The sequence below is a fragment of the Camelus bactrianus genome, chromosome 12 (genome assembly GCF_048773025.1).
Source record: "Camelus bactrianus isolate YW-2024 breed Bactrian camel chromosome 12, ASM4877302v1, whole genome shotgun sequence".
NCBI classification, from domain to species: Eukaryota; Metazoa; Chordata; class Mammalia; order Artiodactyla; family Camelidae; genus Camelus; species Camelus bactrianus.
The window spans coordinates 13,446,770-13,467,119 of record NC_133550.1 but is presented as its reverse complement, the minus strand read 5'-3'; the positions used below and the strand labels follow the sequence as shown (position 1 = coordinate 13,467,119).

At 47.7% G+C, this 20,350-nt stretch overlaps 1 long non-coding RNA gene across 1 annotated transcript; it reads right to left on the bottom strand.

The window, feature by feature from the left end:
- Window positions 1-5,934: 5,934 nt before the first annotated feature.
- Window positions 5,935-18,358, bottom strand: LOC123619512 (uncharacterized). The gene is made up of 2 exons (XR_006728155.2): window positions 15,140-18,358; window positions 5,935-14,350 (listed from the first exon to the last, which is right to left on the bottom strand). It is a non-coding gene; the product is annotated as an uncharacterized LOC123619512 (long non-coding RNA).
- Between the last annotated feature and the right edge of the window lie 1,992 nt (window positions 18,359-20,350).

The following is a 20,350-nucleotide window of genomic DNA, read 5'->3' as shown; positions in this document are numbered from 1 at the left end:
TAACAAACTGAGGAGAACAAGGCAGTGTCCACACTGTGCACATTGGAGGACTTCTTTCAACTATCTTCCAAAAAATAAAAAAGACACCAAAAAAAAAAAAAAAAGACTCCTTCACATCCTCTTTCCCTCCACTCATAACCAGGAATATATGGTCTCCAAAGCCTGAAGGAGAGAGGGCAGACAGTAAACCCAATTAGGGCAGACAGTAGCCTGTCTTTTCCTCTCTTAGTCCAGATAATTCAGGTTCAAGATTTTTCAACTCTGCTTGGTAGACCTGTCCCTAACAAGAACCCACCTTATATCCCAGAGCAGCAGAATAATCCCAAGGTCATTGCCATAAGTGCCCACAGTTGAAAACTGGTAGATGAGAGTAAATCCTCCTCCCTCCCTTCTCTCCAGCTCCATCTTGAGATTCAGCACTGCCTGGGCTCCTGCCCTGTATTCTCTCCTTGAATATCGATGGTTGGCCAAGAGCCCCAGATTCACGCTCCCTGTGGCTCAGCCACTCAGTTTCCATGGTGATGAGAGGCAACTGAACTACCCCCAACCTCAACTGGTTGGATAGACTGACACCAGCCAGGATGTTCCCTGAGGAAACCTGATCTAAGAAAGATACAGGAGATGGGAGCCTGTATTTTGTTATAGCATCTTTGCTAATTAGTCAGGATGGAAGAGGGAAGACCAGGGAGAGAGTCCCTCCCTCCTGTCTGTAATATCATACAGTCCTTTCTCTCCACATATGTGATTACCTAGAGGCACACCTCAAAACATACACGACACTGATGTGCAAAGACCTCAACACATTCATTCCTTCTGTTCATATATGCATGGGAAATGACTTTACTGAAGATGTGCATGTTTGTACGTGTGTGTGTGTGCATGTGTGTAGAGGCTATGAGTGACAGAGAATAACATCCCAAGTAGAGAACTTAAGAAGTAGGCTGTTTTACTTATCACTGATGCCACTGGTGACAGAGGCTTTTGCTGTCCCCTCTTCCCCATACACTGCTTTAAAACACCTGCCCCTTTGCTGAAGGTCATGTGACCTAAGGATTCATCCTTAATCCTGCAACCTGGCTCCATAGGCCTGGGGTGGCTATATAAGAAGGAGGCAGGAATCAGAGGTGTCTAGAAGATTAGATTCCTCACTTAACATTCTCACTTACATGTCAAAGTTAAATCAAAACCACCAACACTTATCTAAGCCTCCAATCTACACTATTTTGCCCATAGGCAGGACCTAGGAAACCACCACCACCACAATAGCAGCAGCAGCTACAGAGTACCTCCTAGGGTTCTTAATTGCCTTGGGATTAAGTGGGTTAATGTATAAAAAGCACTTAGATGAGTGCTTGACATAGAGTAAGTTTCAGTAAGTGCTATCTGTTGTTATTATTAACAATAATAGGCGTTTTCTTAAGTATTTACTATGTAACATGCACTGTGCTGATGTGTTATCTCACGTGAGACTTACAATGGCACTGCAAGGAAGTTGTTATATCCCCATTTTACCCAAGGGGAAGCTGAGTGAGACCCAAGAGGCTAACGATATGCCCCCTGGCAGAACCAGGACTCCAATCAGACTCACCTGACCCCGGAGTGGACACTCGGAACCAATTCTTTGCCCATGATGGACTTGAGGACTGGCTGTTAGGATGGGACTGAGTTTGGCAGGGAGCCCTGATGAGGATGTGGCGACAGTACAGGGCAGGAGGAACCTCGAGTAACCTGGGTTTTCCTCCTTGGCGTGGTCTTGCCTTGACAGGTTCTTGTCCTCGTCAACAACAGGCTTTGACGCAGTGGTCCACACACATGTTGGTCTTAGGACCCTTTTACACTCTTACATATTATTAGACTCTCAAAGAGCTCTCTTTATATGGGTTATACCTTTCAACATTTGCCTTGTTGGAAATTGAAACTAGAACTATAAAAAAAAAGTCCTTTAAAACAATAATAAACCTATTACATGTTACCGTAACTTTTTAGGAAAAATTACTATATTTTCCAAAACAATTGAGTGAGAAGAATGTTATTGTTTTACACTGAAGCAAATCTTTTTTAATGTCTAGCTTAATAGAAGATGATTGGATTCTCATATCTGTTTCTGCATTCAATTTGTCGTGATATATTGTTTGGTTGAAGTATATGAATTACATGGCCTCATGAAGATATATAGTTGGAAGAGAAAGGACTTCACAGAGCTCCTGAAAGGATATCTGGGACCCCCAGGGATCCTTGGGCCACACTTTAAGAACCACTAATCTAACCAACTGAGATAACCAGAAATCACTCCATAACAATTCTCCTGGACACCTTTTTAGCTCTTTAGTGGTACTTCTAACTCCAAAACTCATCATCATTTCACTAGTCCATGCTGTATTTGAATTCTGTTATCTTGTGCAAGTTACTTAATTTTTCTATCCCAAAGATTAAATTATGTAGATAGATAGATGATAGATAGATATACATATATGCAAATATTTATATGCCATGTATGTTACAGGTGCACATTCATTATTTTTAGTATGAATATATAGAGTAAAATATAGATTTATAGATAAAATAGTTTTTATATGTTTAGCCTTGTGTGACCTGAGAAGCTTAGCTATTCATATCAATCTAGGTTTTCAAAAGGGGAAGCTGAGCCAAAGAGGGATGATGTGACTTGCTGAAGATGACACGCTCAGCAAGTGGTGGACAGGAGACCAGAACTCCTGTCCTGTGACTTTTGGGCCTGTGCTGCCCTGCTCAGGATCCCTCTCTCTAAACACATGGCTGCATAACATGCATGTAAAGGTGCCTGGGTGCCATACACAGTTTATGGATGTATTTGATGGTTTTATTTATCTGAACATATCCATGTATGGGAAAAAAAAATATCATGTATCCCTGTGTGCAAAGTTGCAGTTTTATTGAGGGTACAAGTCACCAGCCTGCCAATGTTTTTCCTTCCTCATCAAACCCTCTGTATGATTGTGGCCCTGAGCTTGATCTGTCTAATTTCAGGGGCTTCTCTTCCTTCCAAGTCTCCTGTTGGTACATTCTCATCAGAGGTATGTAGATAACCCAGCTCTTCACATGAGCACACAGAACATGAACACCTGGAGCTAACAATTTGATCTCCTTCTTTTTTTTTTCCTGTACATCATGTGCAACACACCTTTGCAAAATAAGTGATCTACAAGTGTGCAACCAAGGGAAGCATAGCTGTGTGAACTGAGGTGTGTATGTGTCTCTGCAGATGCAAATGTGGAGCCCTTGGGTGTCCATGTACTTGTCTAGGTAAGCACCATGCCAATGTATGAGCAACTGGAGCCTCAGTAATTTCATTAATCTGATAGGTATTTATTCACAAATTCCGTATTTTATGGCTGTATGAGGCTCATGTTTATGCACGGTCCAATGAGAAGAACCCTGGGTGGGAATCAGGCTGCCGGAATTCGAGTCAGAGCTTTCTGCTCCCAGTTGCCTTAAACAAATCACTTACTCAGTGAGAGCCCTCCACTTCCTCATCCACATAATGGGGGGAAGTAATTTTCAGTTGCATCTCCAGATGGGAAGTGTCGTGGGGAAATAGCAGGAGATGCCTGTGTGAATGTGATTCTTTTCTACAATGGAAAAATCCAGATAAAATCATAGCAAGAATAATATAATAAGACACTCATATACCCATCACCTCACTTTAACCCTGATCAACCCAGAGCCAATCTAGTTTCATCTAGATTAAACCAACACTACCTCCTTTATTTTGAAGCAAATTCCAGACAACACATCATTTCTTCTATGAACAAATAGATGAATTTCTCTAAAAGGTAAAGATATTTTTTACAACATAACTACAGTAAGATGATCATACCTACCTTAAAAATTTCAGCAATTTTTTTCCCTCTTAAAGAGTGAAAAATGTCTAAAAAATGCAGAGAAGCTGACTGCCATGTGCCTTGTGTTCAGGGTTGATAAATGTCAATAAGGGAAAATGAGAAGGATGAGGAGGAAAGGATGGAGATTCCTTTTTTATATCCCTCCTAAAATCCCAGTTCACCTCCAGAAACTCATTAGGTCCACTAAAAATGGGCTGAGAGGGTACCTTGGAGATCTAGATGTGGTGGAGGCAGCCAGAAGGGATCCTTGGAAAACACTGCAGACTTCATCTTGGAAGAAAATAGTTGTTGAGCCAGAGGGAATCGGAGCAGAGGGCCTGCCCAACCATCCTCCAGTATTAGATTTCACCTTTGGCTTGCCAGGCATTTGAGAGATGTCTGAAGTCTCATTGGAGTTACTGATCTCCAAAGACATGAAGATACATGTAATAGCACCCTCATACAGAAACCCGAAAGGAGATGTGCACAGAGGCACAGGCAAACCCACCCGTTCATACACAGGTCATGTACAAACACATGCAAACACTCAGGGACAGAGGCAAATGGACAAGCAGATACAAACTCATGCATGTGGGACAACACAGAGACACAAACCCAAACACTCAGGCATGTGTGAATATGCAGGGATACAAACCTGCAAGTCCTGGAACAAAAACACAAAAAGCCAAACACAAAAGTCCAGAGGCATGCAAATACACGTTGGGCCATTTTTACTCATGACCAGTTAACATGACCAAGCCCCAGTTTAGCTGGTTCCTTCCCTCTCATTCTATCCAATGGGCTAAATATTGGCCAAAGCTACAGTATGAGTCACATTCATGCAAATATGCACCTGAGAGAAGTCATCCCAAGGTCTTCTCACTGCTCCTGCCAGCACAAGTTTTCTATCCCCCAGTCTTCTCTCTTCCCAAAAAACAAGACTAAGAGTAGTGTGGCATGGTATGTATGGGTGCATGTGCCCTTGTGAACACACGTTCCTCTGTCCTAACAAGTCAGCTCAGTGAGAAGGGGAAGGATGCTGGCCATGTTCAGACTGCAAGTCATCTCGGGCTGACAAGGGAACATTGCTTTGCCTACATTGTGCTATAGCTGGAGGTTAGACTGATTTTTCACTGACTTGATTGACCCAAGTGAGTGTTTTGGAACCTTATAGGCATGATCTGAGAGTGTTTTCTCTGGGCCTGAGGTCAGCCATCAGTTGTCTGGGTTTGATTTTTTTTTTTTTTTTGAGTGAATTTACCAATCAATTCAAAGAATAATGGCGATGGAACTGAGTGGATCAGGTGGTTGACTAGGCCTCTCATGGCCACAGAGTGATTCTGAGTCAAAAAGGATGGACAGGATCTGACAGTTTAAATATAAGATCCATCAATTAAGCAGAGACAAACCAGTGGGGCTATTTGGCACTATATTCACCAAAACCAGCCAACTGACTAAAATGTTCTCATTTCCAGCAATTTTGCAAGATGCAGCAGCAGCAGCACCTGAGAGTCAGGGAACCCAAATGTGTGTGCACTGAAAGCTAGATCTACACTGGCACTGAGAAGCAGAAAGGGCTGTGTACATGGCTGTACATTTGGAAGAATAAAGTAGTGATGCAAGGCTGTGTGTGTAGCTGTATGAGGCCATGTATCTGGCATTGTGTGTATACTTTATTTTTCAATATATATTTTATTTATTATTTTATTTTTAGGGGAGGTAATTAGGTTTATTTATTTTTAGAGGTGGTTCTGGGGATTGAACCCAGGTCCTCATGCCTGCTAAGCATGTGCTCTGCCACTTGAGCTATACACCCACCCTGGAATTGGGTCTGCTTAAAACTAACCTCACTGGCAAGAAAGTAAAGTTTGTGTAGCATATCTGGGGCTTTCCTTTCTTACAGAATCACAGAGTGTTAGATATTGAAGGGACCTTAGAGCTCATGTGGAAATTGAGGCTTGGGGAGTTTTAAGTGACTTGCCCAAGGTCACACTGTGCGCGAATAGCCGAGCACATTTAGGCACCATATTAGGTAGCTAGGGCTGCCATAACAAAGTACTGCAGACCAGGTGGCTGAAACAGCAGAGTTTTATTTTTTTACAGTTCTGGAGGCTAGAAGTCCAAGACCAAGGTGTTGGCAGTGTTGATTTCTGTAGAGGCCGCCCTCTGTGTCTTGTAGATGGTGTTTCTCATGTGGTCTTGGCTTCACACGATCCTTCTGTGTCTGTCTGTGTCCTAATCTCTTCTTCTTAGGACACAGGTCATGTTGGATCAGGGCCCACCACTCTGTCCTTGTTTCACCTTAATTATCTCTATAAAGGCCCTCTATCTGAATACAGTCACATTCTCCAGTAATGGGGGGTTAAGACTTCAACATATGAATTTGAGGGGACATGATTCAGCCTGTGGCAGACACCAAGGATCTGGGCCCCCAGTCCAGTGATATTGTACCCACATCAGTGATCTGGTGGATTTTGTTCCTAAATTGGTTCAGTTTCGTTTTGTTTCTTAAAGATGGGGGAATTGTTGTTTGGGGCCAACATGAGATTAAAGAATGTTTTCTGGAGTCAAGGCTCAGTGGGAACCTGAGTGAGCACTGACTAAGGAATCTAGGATTAGACAGACCACCCAACACTGGGAAAAGGAAGCTTCTAAACAGAATCTTTGGACCAGAAGGAACCTTGTGAGGTTAACTTGACCATGTCAGGGGGGTGAGAACTTACCTGATGTATCCGGAGGACATAGGTGTCTGACAACTTTCACGGCTGACAAATTCTTTTGTACGTATAATCAGCATTCCTCATGCTAAGCTCTACCCTCTTCCCTTGCCTCCAATCCTCAGAATTGGATAATAAGAGAGGTTTTCCTTTTTTTCCTTTGAAGCTTGAGCAAGGCTTGACAACTTATTAAGGAAAATTTTCTATTCAGGACAGCCTCTTTCTCTCCTCATCTGAGGCTGGAGGGAGGATGTTAGAGGGGGGGAAAATGCTTACCCCTTTGCAAAAATGCGCTGAGACCTGCAGCCTCTTTCCAGGTCTGGGCCAGCTGTAGGGAGTGTCTTGAGATGAGCTTACTCATAATATGGAACAGAAACAGGGTCTTCCCCTGTTTATTTGAGAGGCTCTCTGATTTCACAGAAATCACAAATGGGCTCCAGTGGGATTGTGGTGCATGGTGTGGGTATGATAAGGCATGTGCCAAAAAGTGGCCACAGCCAGGCAAGGGGATCCATATTATCATGATGGTTGGTGCCTATTTTCTCTGCCCTGGAAAGCAAGCTTGGTCCTGGGTTTTGGAGGAAGCAATTCCAAAAGTATCTAGCTGAAATGCAGAGAGAGCCAGGTGCAGAGTAGTGTTGGGAAGAATACTGGTTTGGAGATCAGAATGCCTGGGTTCTAGCCTCTGTCTGAGCCTCAGTTTCCCTTCATTTACAATGAAGTGGTTCAATCAGGTTATCTCTAAGATCTTTCCAGCTCTGAGACTCTAAGCAAAAACTAGAGGATGCTGGGGGGCAGGGAAGGAATACTCCTTGTAGCAAATCAAATGATGGACTATGTGTCTCTGTGAACCAAACCAGGCACAGAAAACTCTCCATCTTCATTCCAGAGTTGGTGGGGGTTGGGGGAGTGAGGATGTTAGCTGTGGTGTCTCCTCATTTGACAACTCAACCTTTCCCGCAGGGCCCCTGCAGACACACCATGGGGAGCTGTCTCCCTTAAGGACCTTACCCCTGAGGGGATGGAGGCAAAGACAAGATGGGGCAGGACAATGGGGAGGGTGTCTGCAGGATACCAGCAGCCAGGTAAAAACAGAGACATCAGCCCACTATCTGCTTAGTTTCAAACATCAGAATAAAGGGATTCAATTTTAAAGCTTTCATCTGAAGATAATGGATAATGAGATGCAGGATCAGCCTTATGCAGTGATGCAGCTTAAAGCCCCTGGGAAGGCTCTGTTTTTCCCCTCCCCAATTATCCCGCCACTGAAATGCCTTAAGTTCCACCACTAGAGCACATGGTGTTAAGCGCAGTCTTCTGCACATCGCATCCTTTAAATACAAAAGCACCGCTGGGATACTTTATCAAACAAGGCTAGAACCAGAAAAGTAGTGATTAGAGGGGATGCTCAGGGAGATGAGGGGCTCTGAAGATTAATCTCTAGATACTTCTCAGTTTCATGTTGGCTGAGCCTTGTGAGAAAGCTAGACTCTGCCCGGGGAAGTGGGAACTCAAGGACTCCCCTAGAAACCAGGTGCCTGAGCTATGGGTATATTTCCAGTCTTCGAAAAGGGCTGAACTCTAAGTGGTGAGGCTAGTCATTAGGCTGAAAAATCACAGGGGCTGCCAGTAAAGCTGAATTCAGGGAGATGAAAATTCTGAGTGTTACATGAGCTTGGTTTGGCCAGTGGAGAAGCCAGTGTAGAAGTGTCTCACGGAGTCGCCTCTGTATGTCCAGAGGATGCAAAACTATTTCGGAAAAAAATTTTTTTCATTTCCATGGTTATCTGCTGTTTATTTAACCCAGAAGGCATGATTTGGAACCGTTCAAACCTAGCAGATGGGGAAACACACAGCCAGGGTTCAAACCTGGCTAAGCGACCTTGGGCAGGTGACTTAACCTTTCTGAGATTACGTTTCCTCATCAAATTCAGTATAAAGCACCTGGCATATAGTAATCCTCTATAAATGGAAGCTATTATGGTTATGAGTATTGAGGGGGCTTCAGGATACTATCCATGAATTGGAACTGAGTCATGGCGTGAATGATCATCATATCCTGAACAAATCAGAAGCCCAACCCTGATAATTCACACATAATCCTCACACAGGAATAGAATCCAGTTCTTTTACAACTTAATTTGACCCCTCAAGAACCGGTCATAGAAGAAATAGAAAGAATTCTGGCCCCCTCCTAGCAGCATGGAAACCTGAGGTCTCGGGCAAAGATGGCTTTCCCCACAGACAGGATGGGTGGTTGCCTTCATGATATGGTTTAAGAAAAATACCACTCTCACACAAATCTATACTGGGCCACCTGCCATGGGTCTGAAATTCCATCATTGTAGCTATGTCTTTCCATCTGGGCAATGGCTCCTGGAGACCGCTACCAAAAAGCACATAGTTTCCTGGGAGAATGTACAAGTGAACACATTGGTGAAGGTTTCCTAACCTGACAGTCTGGCTCTTACCCAGTGGAGACTGGGCTGGGAGTCAGGACCAAGTAAGTTTTGATAGGACTGGGGATATGGAAAGGCCAGAGGCAGACAGTGGAAAGTGTGAGCAGCAGACAGACACAAGGACTAGAGAAAGAGGAAAAGACACCACATGGGCTAGAGGACCCGCCGAGAATGTCAGCTCTGCCACCTATGGTTTAGAGAGGTAAAAAGTAGATTCAATTCTAACTTCTCTGGTTCACCTTGATATTAACTCTACCCAGCCCTTGCACCCTCCAGCCCAGACTGGCTTCTTTCCCGGAGCAGTTGTATACTTGGGCAGACAGGTGGAGGGCTGGTCTCAGTGTCTGGGCAGTCTGAGCAGCAATACCCAGGATCTCAGTGACAGGCCAAGCAGCTCTGTCTCTGACCAAGACTATCATGACATCAGCTTCACTTTTCCACCCTGGCTTGGGGCCGAGTGATGAGTAACTAGGTTTGTGCTCTGCAGATCCCTGGGACTCCAGGAGGCCTTTTTAGATGGTCCAAGAGTCCACCCAGAATCTGTCATCCAAAAACATATGTCTGGTTTGTGTTTTAATTATAACCTCTGAGAAGGTAGGAATTTATATTTAAATATATATATATATATACACACACACACACACACACATACACATATATGTCTTCCTTCCTTCCTTCCCTCTTTCTTTTCTTTCCAGTTTCAAAAGAGGCTAGTAGATAAGTGAGGCCTTGCATCTCTGAGGTCTGGCCTAAATAATCTGAACGCCACTGATGTGGATGTTACATTTGCAGGACAGGCCACACTCTTACACTTGATTCAGATGTTTTGGCATCAGAGCAGCACAAACAAGTCCTCTCTCTAACCTGGTCTGCCTCTAAACTCTGTGCAAGGCAGTTTCTGCCCCCCAAAGAGCAATGGGAGAAGTAAGAATTTGGTTCCTCCCACATTATCCTAAATATTGCTGTGATGTCAGGGAAGCAATATTAATATCTGCCACTCTCTGGGCCTCAGCTATTTCCTAACAGGGATGGAAAACACTGGGAATGGGAGAGGAGAGTTGGGACTGGGAAGATGTTGGTAAGCAGGTGTAAAAAACCAGGAGGGGTTCTGTGAATGCTCCATCTCTGAGAGGGTGACTTTGTGGATGGGAGGAGGAGAGGAGCTGAAGGGTAGTAATTAGCTTATTATTGTTTCCCCTGGGTGTTGTGAGAATCCCTTAGGAGACACTTGTAAGAAAGCAGAGGGAAGACAGTAAATACACATCTAATGATATGCTAAATAAATTATTATTGTTATTATTATGACTCTTATTATAGCAATTGCAACTTGCTCCTTGCATCCAAGTTTCCACCAGAGATGGGAATTGGTCCCCTTATAGTCAGGCCTCTGCTGCTGCCAAGATGCCCCCAGACTCCCCCCACCCTCAGGAATTAGTGGAGTAATTGGGCAGTGGAGACCAGGCTTCAGTTAACAGCCACTCTCCCGGTTTCTGCAGGAGAGCAGATAAGAGCTCAGCATAAGCCTGCAGGGCCTCTGTCCGACGTCTGTGCTAGGGAACGAAAGAAGGAAAAGGGCTTTGCCAAGAATGGCAGGGCTAGCCGGGACCCAGACTCCCAGAGGGGTCACTGCCCAGGAGGAAATAAAGAGAAGTCATGGCGTTAAAAAAAAAAAAAAAAAAAAAAAAGAATGGCAGAGCTTACACTTGGGGAGGAACTTCCTGCCTCCCAAACAAGGAGACCAGGGAGAGCCAAAATAAAGGCAGACAACTGGGGATGGGTCACAGAAAGGTAGGGTAAATAAATATACAAACTAGGGCTCCATAGCCCTAGTTTCTGGGCTTCCTGGCTCCATTTAATCCCTGCCACTGTCAGCAACACTGTGTCCGTGCGTTCGCTGGAAAGAGAGCGGATTATTTTTACCAGCATCTCAAAGGAGTGTGGGACCCAGAAATAGCTAAGGGCCATTCTAGCCCAGGTAAAGGGACCCAAACTCTCTAGGCGAAACAAAGTATGGCCAGTGTCTCTTCATTTCCTGCCTTTTTGCCAAAGACAATTGTTATTTGAAACCCACATGTTCTGAGGTTTACAGTAAACTGCCCCCACCTCCTGGCCAGAGCCCAGACACCTGCTCCGAGTTTTGCTTAAGCAAACGTATGTAAATGCCAGCCCCTCTGCTCTCTCCCTGCATTTCCGCAAGGAAAGCATCCACCATCCCTGTGGGTGTTAGGTGTGTGTGTGGTGGGGGTGGGTTGGGGGAGCTGGGTGTCCAAACCCTGGGTGAACTAGAAATGAGATTCCAGGTTAAACTTAGCCCCCTCTCTGGACCTCAGTCCCTCACCCAGACATTGGGCAGATTGCCTCTAAGTGTCCTTAGGGAAAAAAGGAACCAAATTTGGGAGTGTCCTCCCTGCTCCAAACCTGAGGGGAAGGGGGACCCTTCCCTGCAGACCTGGATCCTCACTAGATGGGGAAACTCTGAACTTACCTATCTCACCCCACTCACTGCCAGTGACCGCCTGTCCCCAGATTCCCAGAAGGAACTATTCTATAGAGACCAAAGCAGGGGGAATGATGACAATTAAGAAATAACTATATGAAATGACCTGATTAGGGGGTGTTACTCTATTAGAAAATTTGTGAGCTTTTTAAAGTTAAAAAACTTTTTAAACATTAATTCGAATCAGTTCGGTAGCATCCTTGGAGCAGGGCTGAGGCATAGAGGCCTTTCCTCCGCCAGGCAAGCTGCCTCCACTGATTTATGTTTGTCTTATTTGTGTATTTCTTAATGGATCAAGTGGTGGTTCCTCTTTGGGCCCCTCAGGCCCACAGGCAGCTCCATCCCAGCCCAAGTCCCAGCTCTAGCTTAGTTTTCATATACTTGGGGGTCTGGGGAGCCAGGAGACTGAGGATGAGGAACCTGCTTTGCCCTCACCCCCATTTCTTGGTTCTGGGTACCTCATTCCACCCCCCAGCCCCCCAACTCAGGCTGGGGCTACTCTCTTGCCCTGGTACTAACCATGACCCCACCAGCGCCCACTGCGGGCAGCTGCCATGTGACCCCCAGCTGGCTTCAGCCGTGGTACCCGGATGCCTGCTAGGCTGTGGTGGCTGAGGAGGGTGACTCCCTCCGCCAAAAGCTTTTGGATTGATTGCCTTTAGGTTTGTTTATTGCAACAAGTATGTACTGGGAGACCCCTTCTGTGTCAGGCAGCAGAGAAAGTCCCTGCCTTGGAGCTCCCATCCAGTGGGCAGCGGTGTGTGGAGGCTGGCGCTTGGCTTTTAACCCCAGCCAAGGGAGTCTCCATGCTCTTCCCAGAATCCTGGAGATCCTGGAAGCGCAGCTGGCCTCTGAGACTGAGAACAGAGGAACTCCTTCACACAAACCATTCAGCAAAGATGCCTGTGACTCCCTAGTTTAAAAAAAATGAAATGGAGTTGGGGGCATCTTTTTTCCCCTGGGACGGTTGGTGGCAGGAGAACTGTGGCTCCCAGGCTTGGTGGCGCCTGGAAGGGGGCCGGCAGGAGAACCAAGGAGATAAGTAGAAGTGAGGGATAGAGATTCAGGTCCATGTTCCCTGCTCATTAAAGTCAAATTCTCCCCATAAAGGCCCCAGACAGGGCTGTTAGGGAGCTGGAGGGGCTCCTAGGTATCCAGAGAAGGGGAAACCCCAATCTGGGGAGCCACAGAGGAGTGGCCCAGTGGAGCAGAATTAGGCCCCCGAAGCCCAGGCCTCTGAGAAAGGAGAGGTGAGAAGGTCCTCCCCAAAATCCCATCAGAACAGGCCCACTACTGGAAAATTCACCTCAATCCACCAGGCTACCCAGGAGCACAGGAGGCCCAGGTGAAAGCAAGCTGTATTTGGTCACATTACCTCGATTTCCTGGCTGTACCACCAGAGAGATGTGGCAACAAAAGGGCACCCCACTTCCTGCTCTGTCCCTCCCAAATTTCTTCACCTCTGAAGCCCACTCTTTCAGACCCCAAAATTAGGCTTCAAGGGAAACGCACCAGGGGTGAGAGTGGGGCTAGGCAGTAGCTGAGCTGTAGGGCACTAAAAGTCAAACAGAAGGCCCTTTAAGGCCTGCCCGCTCTCTCCCTCAGTGGAGAGCATTCTGTGGGTTGTACAGTAGTTCACTGCCTCCCCTTCCGTAAGACCCAGGCCCTCTCTGCATGAGCCCCTCACAAAACCGGTTTCCACTTTCCTCGGTGGGTGCCGGGCTGTCGTCCTTCCTCCCTGAATGTGCGGAGCCTCAATCTCCTTCCTTTTGCCTCCTCTCCTTGAGGCTTCCTATGCTCTGTTTACCCTTTTGCAACTCCATCCCTCCGTAAGTAAAGAACTCTGCTAGATGATTTCCTAGATGGCCAGATACAGCCTCTCGGTTGGCTCTCTGGAAACATTTCCACGAACAAGTCTCTCCCAGCCCCTGCATATAAATATGCCTGTACAGAGATAGACTGGCCTAAGCCCCAATACACACACATCATGAGATAATTACACCCTTATATACATACGAAAATCTCTATAGAGTTATATTCACAAGTGTCTATAACTCTAGAGAGATAGCAGCATGTACATATAGGACTATAATTACTTATGTCTATTTTTATAACTATGTAGTTATAAATAGATATGCCTATATATAGTGATAATAATATAGAAATATCTCCGTAGCCATATATGGCTCTAAGTGAATGTTCTAACTACTCTATATCACAATCAATAAGTGTGTATCTTCTGATACATAATTCCAACGATATACATTTATCTATATAGCTGCTCAGAGAGATAAATCTGTCAGGATATCAAATGTCCATAAAGCTGGATGGCTATAAGAGAGCCGTATATTTTCCCATATATAAATCTGGTTCCTGTAACTATTGTATATGCACAAATATAATGGAAATAATCATATTTTCCTCAAGCGTAAATCTGTAAATACAACCACAGCACATTTAGGTATGGTTAGAGATGGAGCAATATTTTCTAGACATCAGTCTGTCAATAGAGCCACCAGTGCCTCCAGAGAGAGTTACAGTGGGAGTTATAAATAAACTCTCCAGATGTGAAGGGATCTGTAGAACTAAGTGTAAACACGGCTCTAAACCGGCCTTCCTTCTTTGTGAGATGTTCCGTGTGAGAGCACAGTCACACAGGACAGGGCGCAGAGGTGTCTGGGCACTGATAGTTTCCCCCTAAAGAGGTCTGGAGGTCGCTGGATTTGGGGAAACCAGGCGGGAGTTGGTGGAGGGCAGCCCAGAAGCCCCTTCCGTGTCAATCTCCTGGTGGCTGGGAGCTCGGGCAAGTGGAGAGGCCTAGGGGAGAAAAATGAAGCAGAGTCTGGCTTGAGTCACTTTCCCTCGTCTTAGGCCCCAAATCCGTGCACCAGGGAAGCCCCGACCAACCGGAGGATCCGAGGCGAGAGAACAGGAGACGCGCGGAGGCTGGGGAGAAGGGGCTACAGGCCCGCCCGCGGAGGCCGAGACCCGGCCGGGTCGTCAGCCCGCGCCGGCCCGCCGGGTGCCCCATCGCCCGGGGCAGCTGCCTCGCCCGGGGTCGCCGCCTGGACCGCAAACCTGGGCCCTCTCCGCGCGCCCCGCACTCTGGCGCTTCGACCTTTGTTCTTGCCTTTTATTGTTATTTTGCCCGATTGGTTATCGCTCCTCCACCCCGTGTGGTTTTCAAATACGAGGACGCCCGCCCAGAGGTCTCTTTCAAATCTTTGCGTGTACACTGGCCTTAAGTGACTCAGTGGAGAGTGCATGTCTCCGTCTCTTTTCAGACTAGATGGGTCACCGGCTGTTGAAAAAGAATCCAAATCTCTGAAAAGGTTTGTGACTTAAAAATTTTAAAAAGTTCTCACGCTCATTTGTTATGGTCTTTCTTTCTTTTCCTTTTTAAAGAAAGTTGGCTAATTTGTGTTTTTATATTTCGAGTTTTTTTGCATACAATTGTTTTTAAAGGGAGGGGATTTCGTTAGACCCGAAACTGAAACTGTGGGACGGCTTCCTCCCAGGCGAGAGCGTCCGTCGTATCCCTACACCTCTGACTCCATCCATCCTTCCTCAAATACATAAATAAATAAGATTATCAGAAATTTGTACCTGGATTGAATGAGGCGGACGTGGAAGGATCCAGGACCGTGCTCTTCTCTTCCTTTATGGAAATCCGCTCCGCTCCAAGCCCGGGAAGGAAAATTCAACGCGCCTCAACCCCTCCCTTCTCTCTCTCTCTTTTTTTCCTTTGAAAAGACCCCAGGAAGGCAACTTTCCTGGGGCTACCGGAGCCCCGGGCCTCGCTCTCCCCTCTCTCGGGCGGCCATAGGTGTTTTTCTGCTTCGATCTCTGCCCAGCGGCTGGTCCTCCCGGGCACCCCTGCCGCTCACCCAGCCTGGACACCGGCTGTGGTCATCGCTGCATCCATCTCTGCCCCTGGGCTTGATCCTACACGCTTGGCCCTCTCTTTAAAACAGGGGCTCTAAAGAGTTCCCAAAGCCACTAACCAACCCCCTATGTGGGGTTCTTCCCCTCATCGCACAAAGCAAAAGCCGAGAAAGAGAAGCGGGACAGAGCGGCCTCCTGGCTCTCCCTCTCCTCCTCTGGCCGGAGGACCTCATCTGGGGTGAGGGGTTCCCACACCCAGCCCCCCAAGGGCATAGGAAGAAGTTAACTTCCTTCCTTCCTTTCTTTTCTTCCCCCAGTTGCTATAATCACCACTCCTTCCACTGTCCCCTCCTCAAAATATCTCCTTCTGCATTTTATTGTTACCCTGCTAGGAAGGGATGGCTAACTACTGTTTTTATTGTTATTTTTTATTGTTCTTATGAGTGTTGATTTGTTCACCAGGTTCAGGGGACAGCAGCCTGGCCCAGAGGGAGGCCTGCTTGTCACACGTGCATGTGCACACAGACACACACCCCTCCTAGCACAGTGCACACATTCACAGGTATATACCCACAAATACCTACTCTATTCAGGCTCCTGAACAGCAATTCAGAGGAGGCTGGCATCCTACCCCAGCACACAAACAACACGTTGCCCACGCACACCAGCATTCAGACCCAACCACCATCCCCAGACAGATGCCAAAACCCACACAACGCACTTGAAAGGAAAGGAAAATATGTAAGAACCCACTTGCAGAGATCCCTTCTCTCCCACAACCTGGAGGGGCAAGTCAGGCCTCTGTCTCTTCCCCCTAGTCTCTCTCTCTTTCTCTCTCTCTTTTTTTTCTCCTTGTTTACAGCTTCAGAGAGCTCAAGGCCCATAAATCTTGAGGGGCCTACAGAGGCAGAGCACATTTGTATGCATCGTTAGGACTCGCTAATACCTAAGCCCATTAACGAGCGTGTTTGCGCGTGGTTTCCGGTGTGTATTAACTTATAGTTAAATTCTGGAGGAAAGGGCATTGTGAATTAACATATACCAAATCCATCACGGGCTTTTGTCATATCAGATTAGTCAGCCATGGGTTTGGGGGGGCCTAAGTTGCCTGAGTCCGGGTGTACCCACCCTCTAAGAACTTTCTGGTGCAACCTGAGGGCCTAAGGGAAGACAGGACATTCCAACCCCAGCCCCAGAGATTTAGATCCCCTAGGCCAGTAGCTGCACGTCTTCGGGACGGTGGATGGGCAAGGGACCCAGGTCTGGGAGGCCGGAGCAGGCGGCGGAGGGAGGCAGGCGAAGGGACGTCCCGCCGGCAGTCCGTGGTTGTGCTGGGACCACTCAGTTGGCGGCTGCTGGGTTGTCATGTCTCCGCTTTCCAGGAGAAACCAGAGGAGAGGCAAGTGGAGTCGCTGAACTTTGATTAAACCGAAGAGAAAACAGTAGGGGGAGATTTAAAAACAAAAAAACAAAAAACGATTGCAGGAGGAGGAGGGCGAGAGACCGAGCAAAGGAAGCTAGTCTGGCTCGGAGAGATCTCTGCAAGGGGCTGGAAGCTGGGCCTTGTATGAAGGTCTTCCATTTGCCCACCCCAGCTTCTCCGCCCTAGCCAAGGAGGGTAATTCCAACCCTCTTTTAAAAAGAAAGAAAGGACAAAAGGAAAAGGAAGAAAAGGTAAAGAAAAAGAAAATCCTATCTAATTACACGGCATGTTTCGGCCAGGTGTTCCTGGTTCCAGTGACTCAGATCCTATTGGAACCCCAAGGATCTGTATAATTGGGCCTGTATAGACAGAGATGAAGGATGCCAGTTCTAGAGGGAGGAAGGGGAGGGGAGGGTCCATCTCTAGGGGTCCTGCAGAAAATGCCCAAAACCAAACAAGCGAAATTATTGTGTCCGTGTGGATCTGGTTGCCTATTTAAATAAAGCAATCGGGGTGGGAGTGGAAGGGGGGGTATACACGGACGGGCCGGGATGGAGCTGGCTGGCAGGAGAGAAACCGCTCCCCCCACCTTCCTTTGCGAGAGCGGCTAAGGGGCCTCCGCGGCGGGGCTCGGGCGGCCGCGCGACGGGCCAGGCCGGGGCGGGCCGGGGCCGGCGGGGGGAGGGGCGGCGGGGGTGGGGGCGGGCCCTCCCCGGGCGCTGTGAACTTTAGCTGGGCCGCCGCCTGTCAGCCCCAGAAAGCGTTAAAGGTGCAGCAGCCCGCGCCAGCCTCCGCAGCCGCCTTTGTACGCGTGATTTATGACTTCAATCTTGGTTCACCGAGAGTTCACACGGCTTTCGCTGCTGTTGAAGGTTAAAAGATGGTCTTCGCTTGACAAGTGGGACTATTGAAAATTCCTTCTTCTTCGTTTTTTTTTTTTTTTTAAAGAAGCGAAGAGCGGAGGCTTAGGAGAGAGAGAAAAAATTGGGGGGTGGGTGCAGGGGACAGGGGTTGCAGGTGGGGAAAACGGTAAATCAGAAAAGTTCGCCCCCCGCTACATTTAGGATTTTTTTGGAGCTAGGATTTGGGAGTATATGCGGGGGCAGGGGCGTAATAGGAGGAGCGAGGGAAGGGATTTTGGGTATCTTTGGAGGCCAAAGGAGTGGCAGTTTTAAAAACACAACTCGTGCTTCCACAGTGAATTATCTGGATAACTTGGATCACACCTTACTGATCCTCCTCTTGAGACCAAAAGTGGGGCCAGGGAAGGAGAGAGCTTGGGGTGAAGGGCGGATGTGTGGCCCCCATGGTAGTAGGTGCCCATGAGGTGTGCTTGGCTGACCATTCACGTTGCCGGTAGCAGCTTTTCAAGGGCAACTTTGTACCCATCGATTTGGAAAAGGGTGCTTTTTGGTCCCAATTCTTTCAACTCCCTTCATCCTGCAGATTTAGCCTGATGTGCATATTTGATGCAAATGATAAGGCTGATGGAAAAAGTAGAACTGGGGTTGGAAATCCTTTCTAATACCACATCTCCTTGGTCCCCATCTGCTGGCTCCTTCTTCCTTCTAGCACTTTGAAGAGAGTGGTTCCATGGTAGAGATGGAGGTCAAGGATCTCCTAAAGGCCAGAATATAAGGCCGTTGAGCAGTTGCAAGAAAAAGAATCTGTCCTTCTTGTCAGATTCCCTGAGCGAGAGGAGATTCTCTGGAGCTGGGAGGATGAGCAGCTCTTTGAGGTTCCTTTAAGATATTTATAAATCCCCTGAAGTGGGAATTTGGGATTGTGGGTGTTGGGGAGGGGAGCAGCTGAGAGCTGGTTCTGATGTTGAGTATGCCTCCCTAGCCCTGTTTAGGCCCACCCCCACCATCGTTGATACCTCCCGCGTAGATGTCTTCTCAGGTCCCTCAAACTCTGATCCTGGAACAAGGGCATCCATACCAGAAGGGATGTTCCCTGTTTCCCTTCCCGCATGGAGTTGGAGAGGCCTTCCACCACAATCTGAGGGCTCCTGGGCAATCCCCATGAGAAGGGATGGAGGAGGGGGAAGAGCAAGCTGGCCACACCTTCCTGGGACACCCAGCACCAGCCCCTCCTGCACCCCATATACAAACAGTAGAACAGGCAGCAGGGAACAGGGAGAGCCCAGAAATCCAGAGTCCAGGTTCTAAGGTCACTTTGGCAGGGATGGCCCTTTGGCCTGGGGAAGAACTGAGAGGCAGTGCGGCACTGAGTTTAGAGGCTTGGGGAGGAGGTGGGGATAGCTGTTGGGAGGAATCAGCCAAGGAAGCTAATGAATGTGTTCCAGGTTTGGGTTGAGAAACAGAGGAATGAACTTAAGGGCCTCTAGGAGTAATGGCTGTACCGAAGTCCCTTTCCCACCCCTTCTGACTATGTTCCTCTCTGGAAAATAATTTTAGTGGGCTTGTGCTAATCTGCAAGTCTGGAATAATTATGAATTATTAATTCATAATTAAGACTGTTGATTGTGACCATTGCCCTCCAGTGAGCTCATTGATTTCCTTCTCCTCTGTGAAGCACATGGCAGCCTCTGTTGGCCCCTGTCCTCAGCACAAGCAAACCGAGGCCAGCCCATTGAACTCATCCCCTATGTGGAGTGGTTGCCTCATTACCAGTCAAGCCGCATTGTACCTCACAGAGTATTTGCACTCAATAAACTACCTCCCATTAACTTCAGATTTCAAAGTCTTCTCTACATAGGATTGGCTCCTAGAAAGATGGAGCGGGGACCGGAATTGAGACCCCAACCAGGGAAGCAGCTGGGCCAAGCTTTGTGTGGAGACAGGGATTAAGGCCTGGTGGCAGGACTCCCAGGTGCAACGCTCAAGTGATCTGGGATCAGGGATGGACACCCTGCCTCCCCTGCCCTGAGGTGATGCTGGCCTCCCTGAGCCTTCTGGGGACCCCTGAAGATGCACCTTTTTCCTTTTCCTGACCTCCCTTTCCCCCAGCCCGCTCCCCTGTAGGAGACAAAGGCTTCAAAATACACTGCACCCTGGGATCCCTGGGATAGCTGGGGACAGGGAAGTGGGATCTGCCAGTTGTCTCACATCTGTAATGGCCTAGGGAGGGAGAAAACTAGATCCCATGAGATAATAGGCCTCTGAATCCCTGCCTGCAGCCCTCCTCCATCTGCACTGAGACACCTGTCTTCATCCCCTCTGCCCTCTTTTCCTGCCCTCTCAAAATGCTGGTGGGGAGGACCAGGCAGCTCCCACAGCTGCACGTAGAGAGAGACAGAAGGAGGAAATGGGGAGAGGGTTCAGATCTCCTACATCCCAGGACTCTTACCTCTATTCCTCAAACTCAGCTTGACACCACGATGCCAGGGCCTTCCCTCCTCCCTCCCACAACTCTCTCTCGTGGAAGAGGAGCCCTTTCTCCCTCCCTGAAGTGAGGGCTGCTCTAAGAACACCACCACCTTCCATAGGACATTTGGGGACCCAACCCCTATGCATCTCTCAGTGCATGTCTGGTCCAGGGGAAGC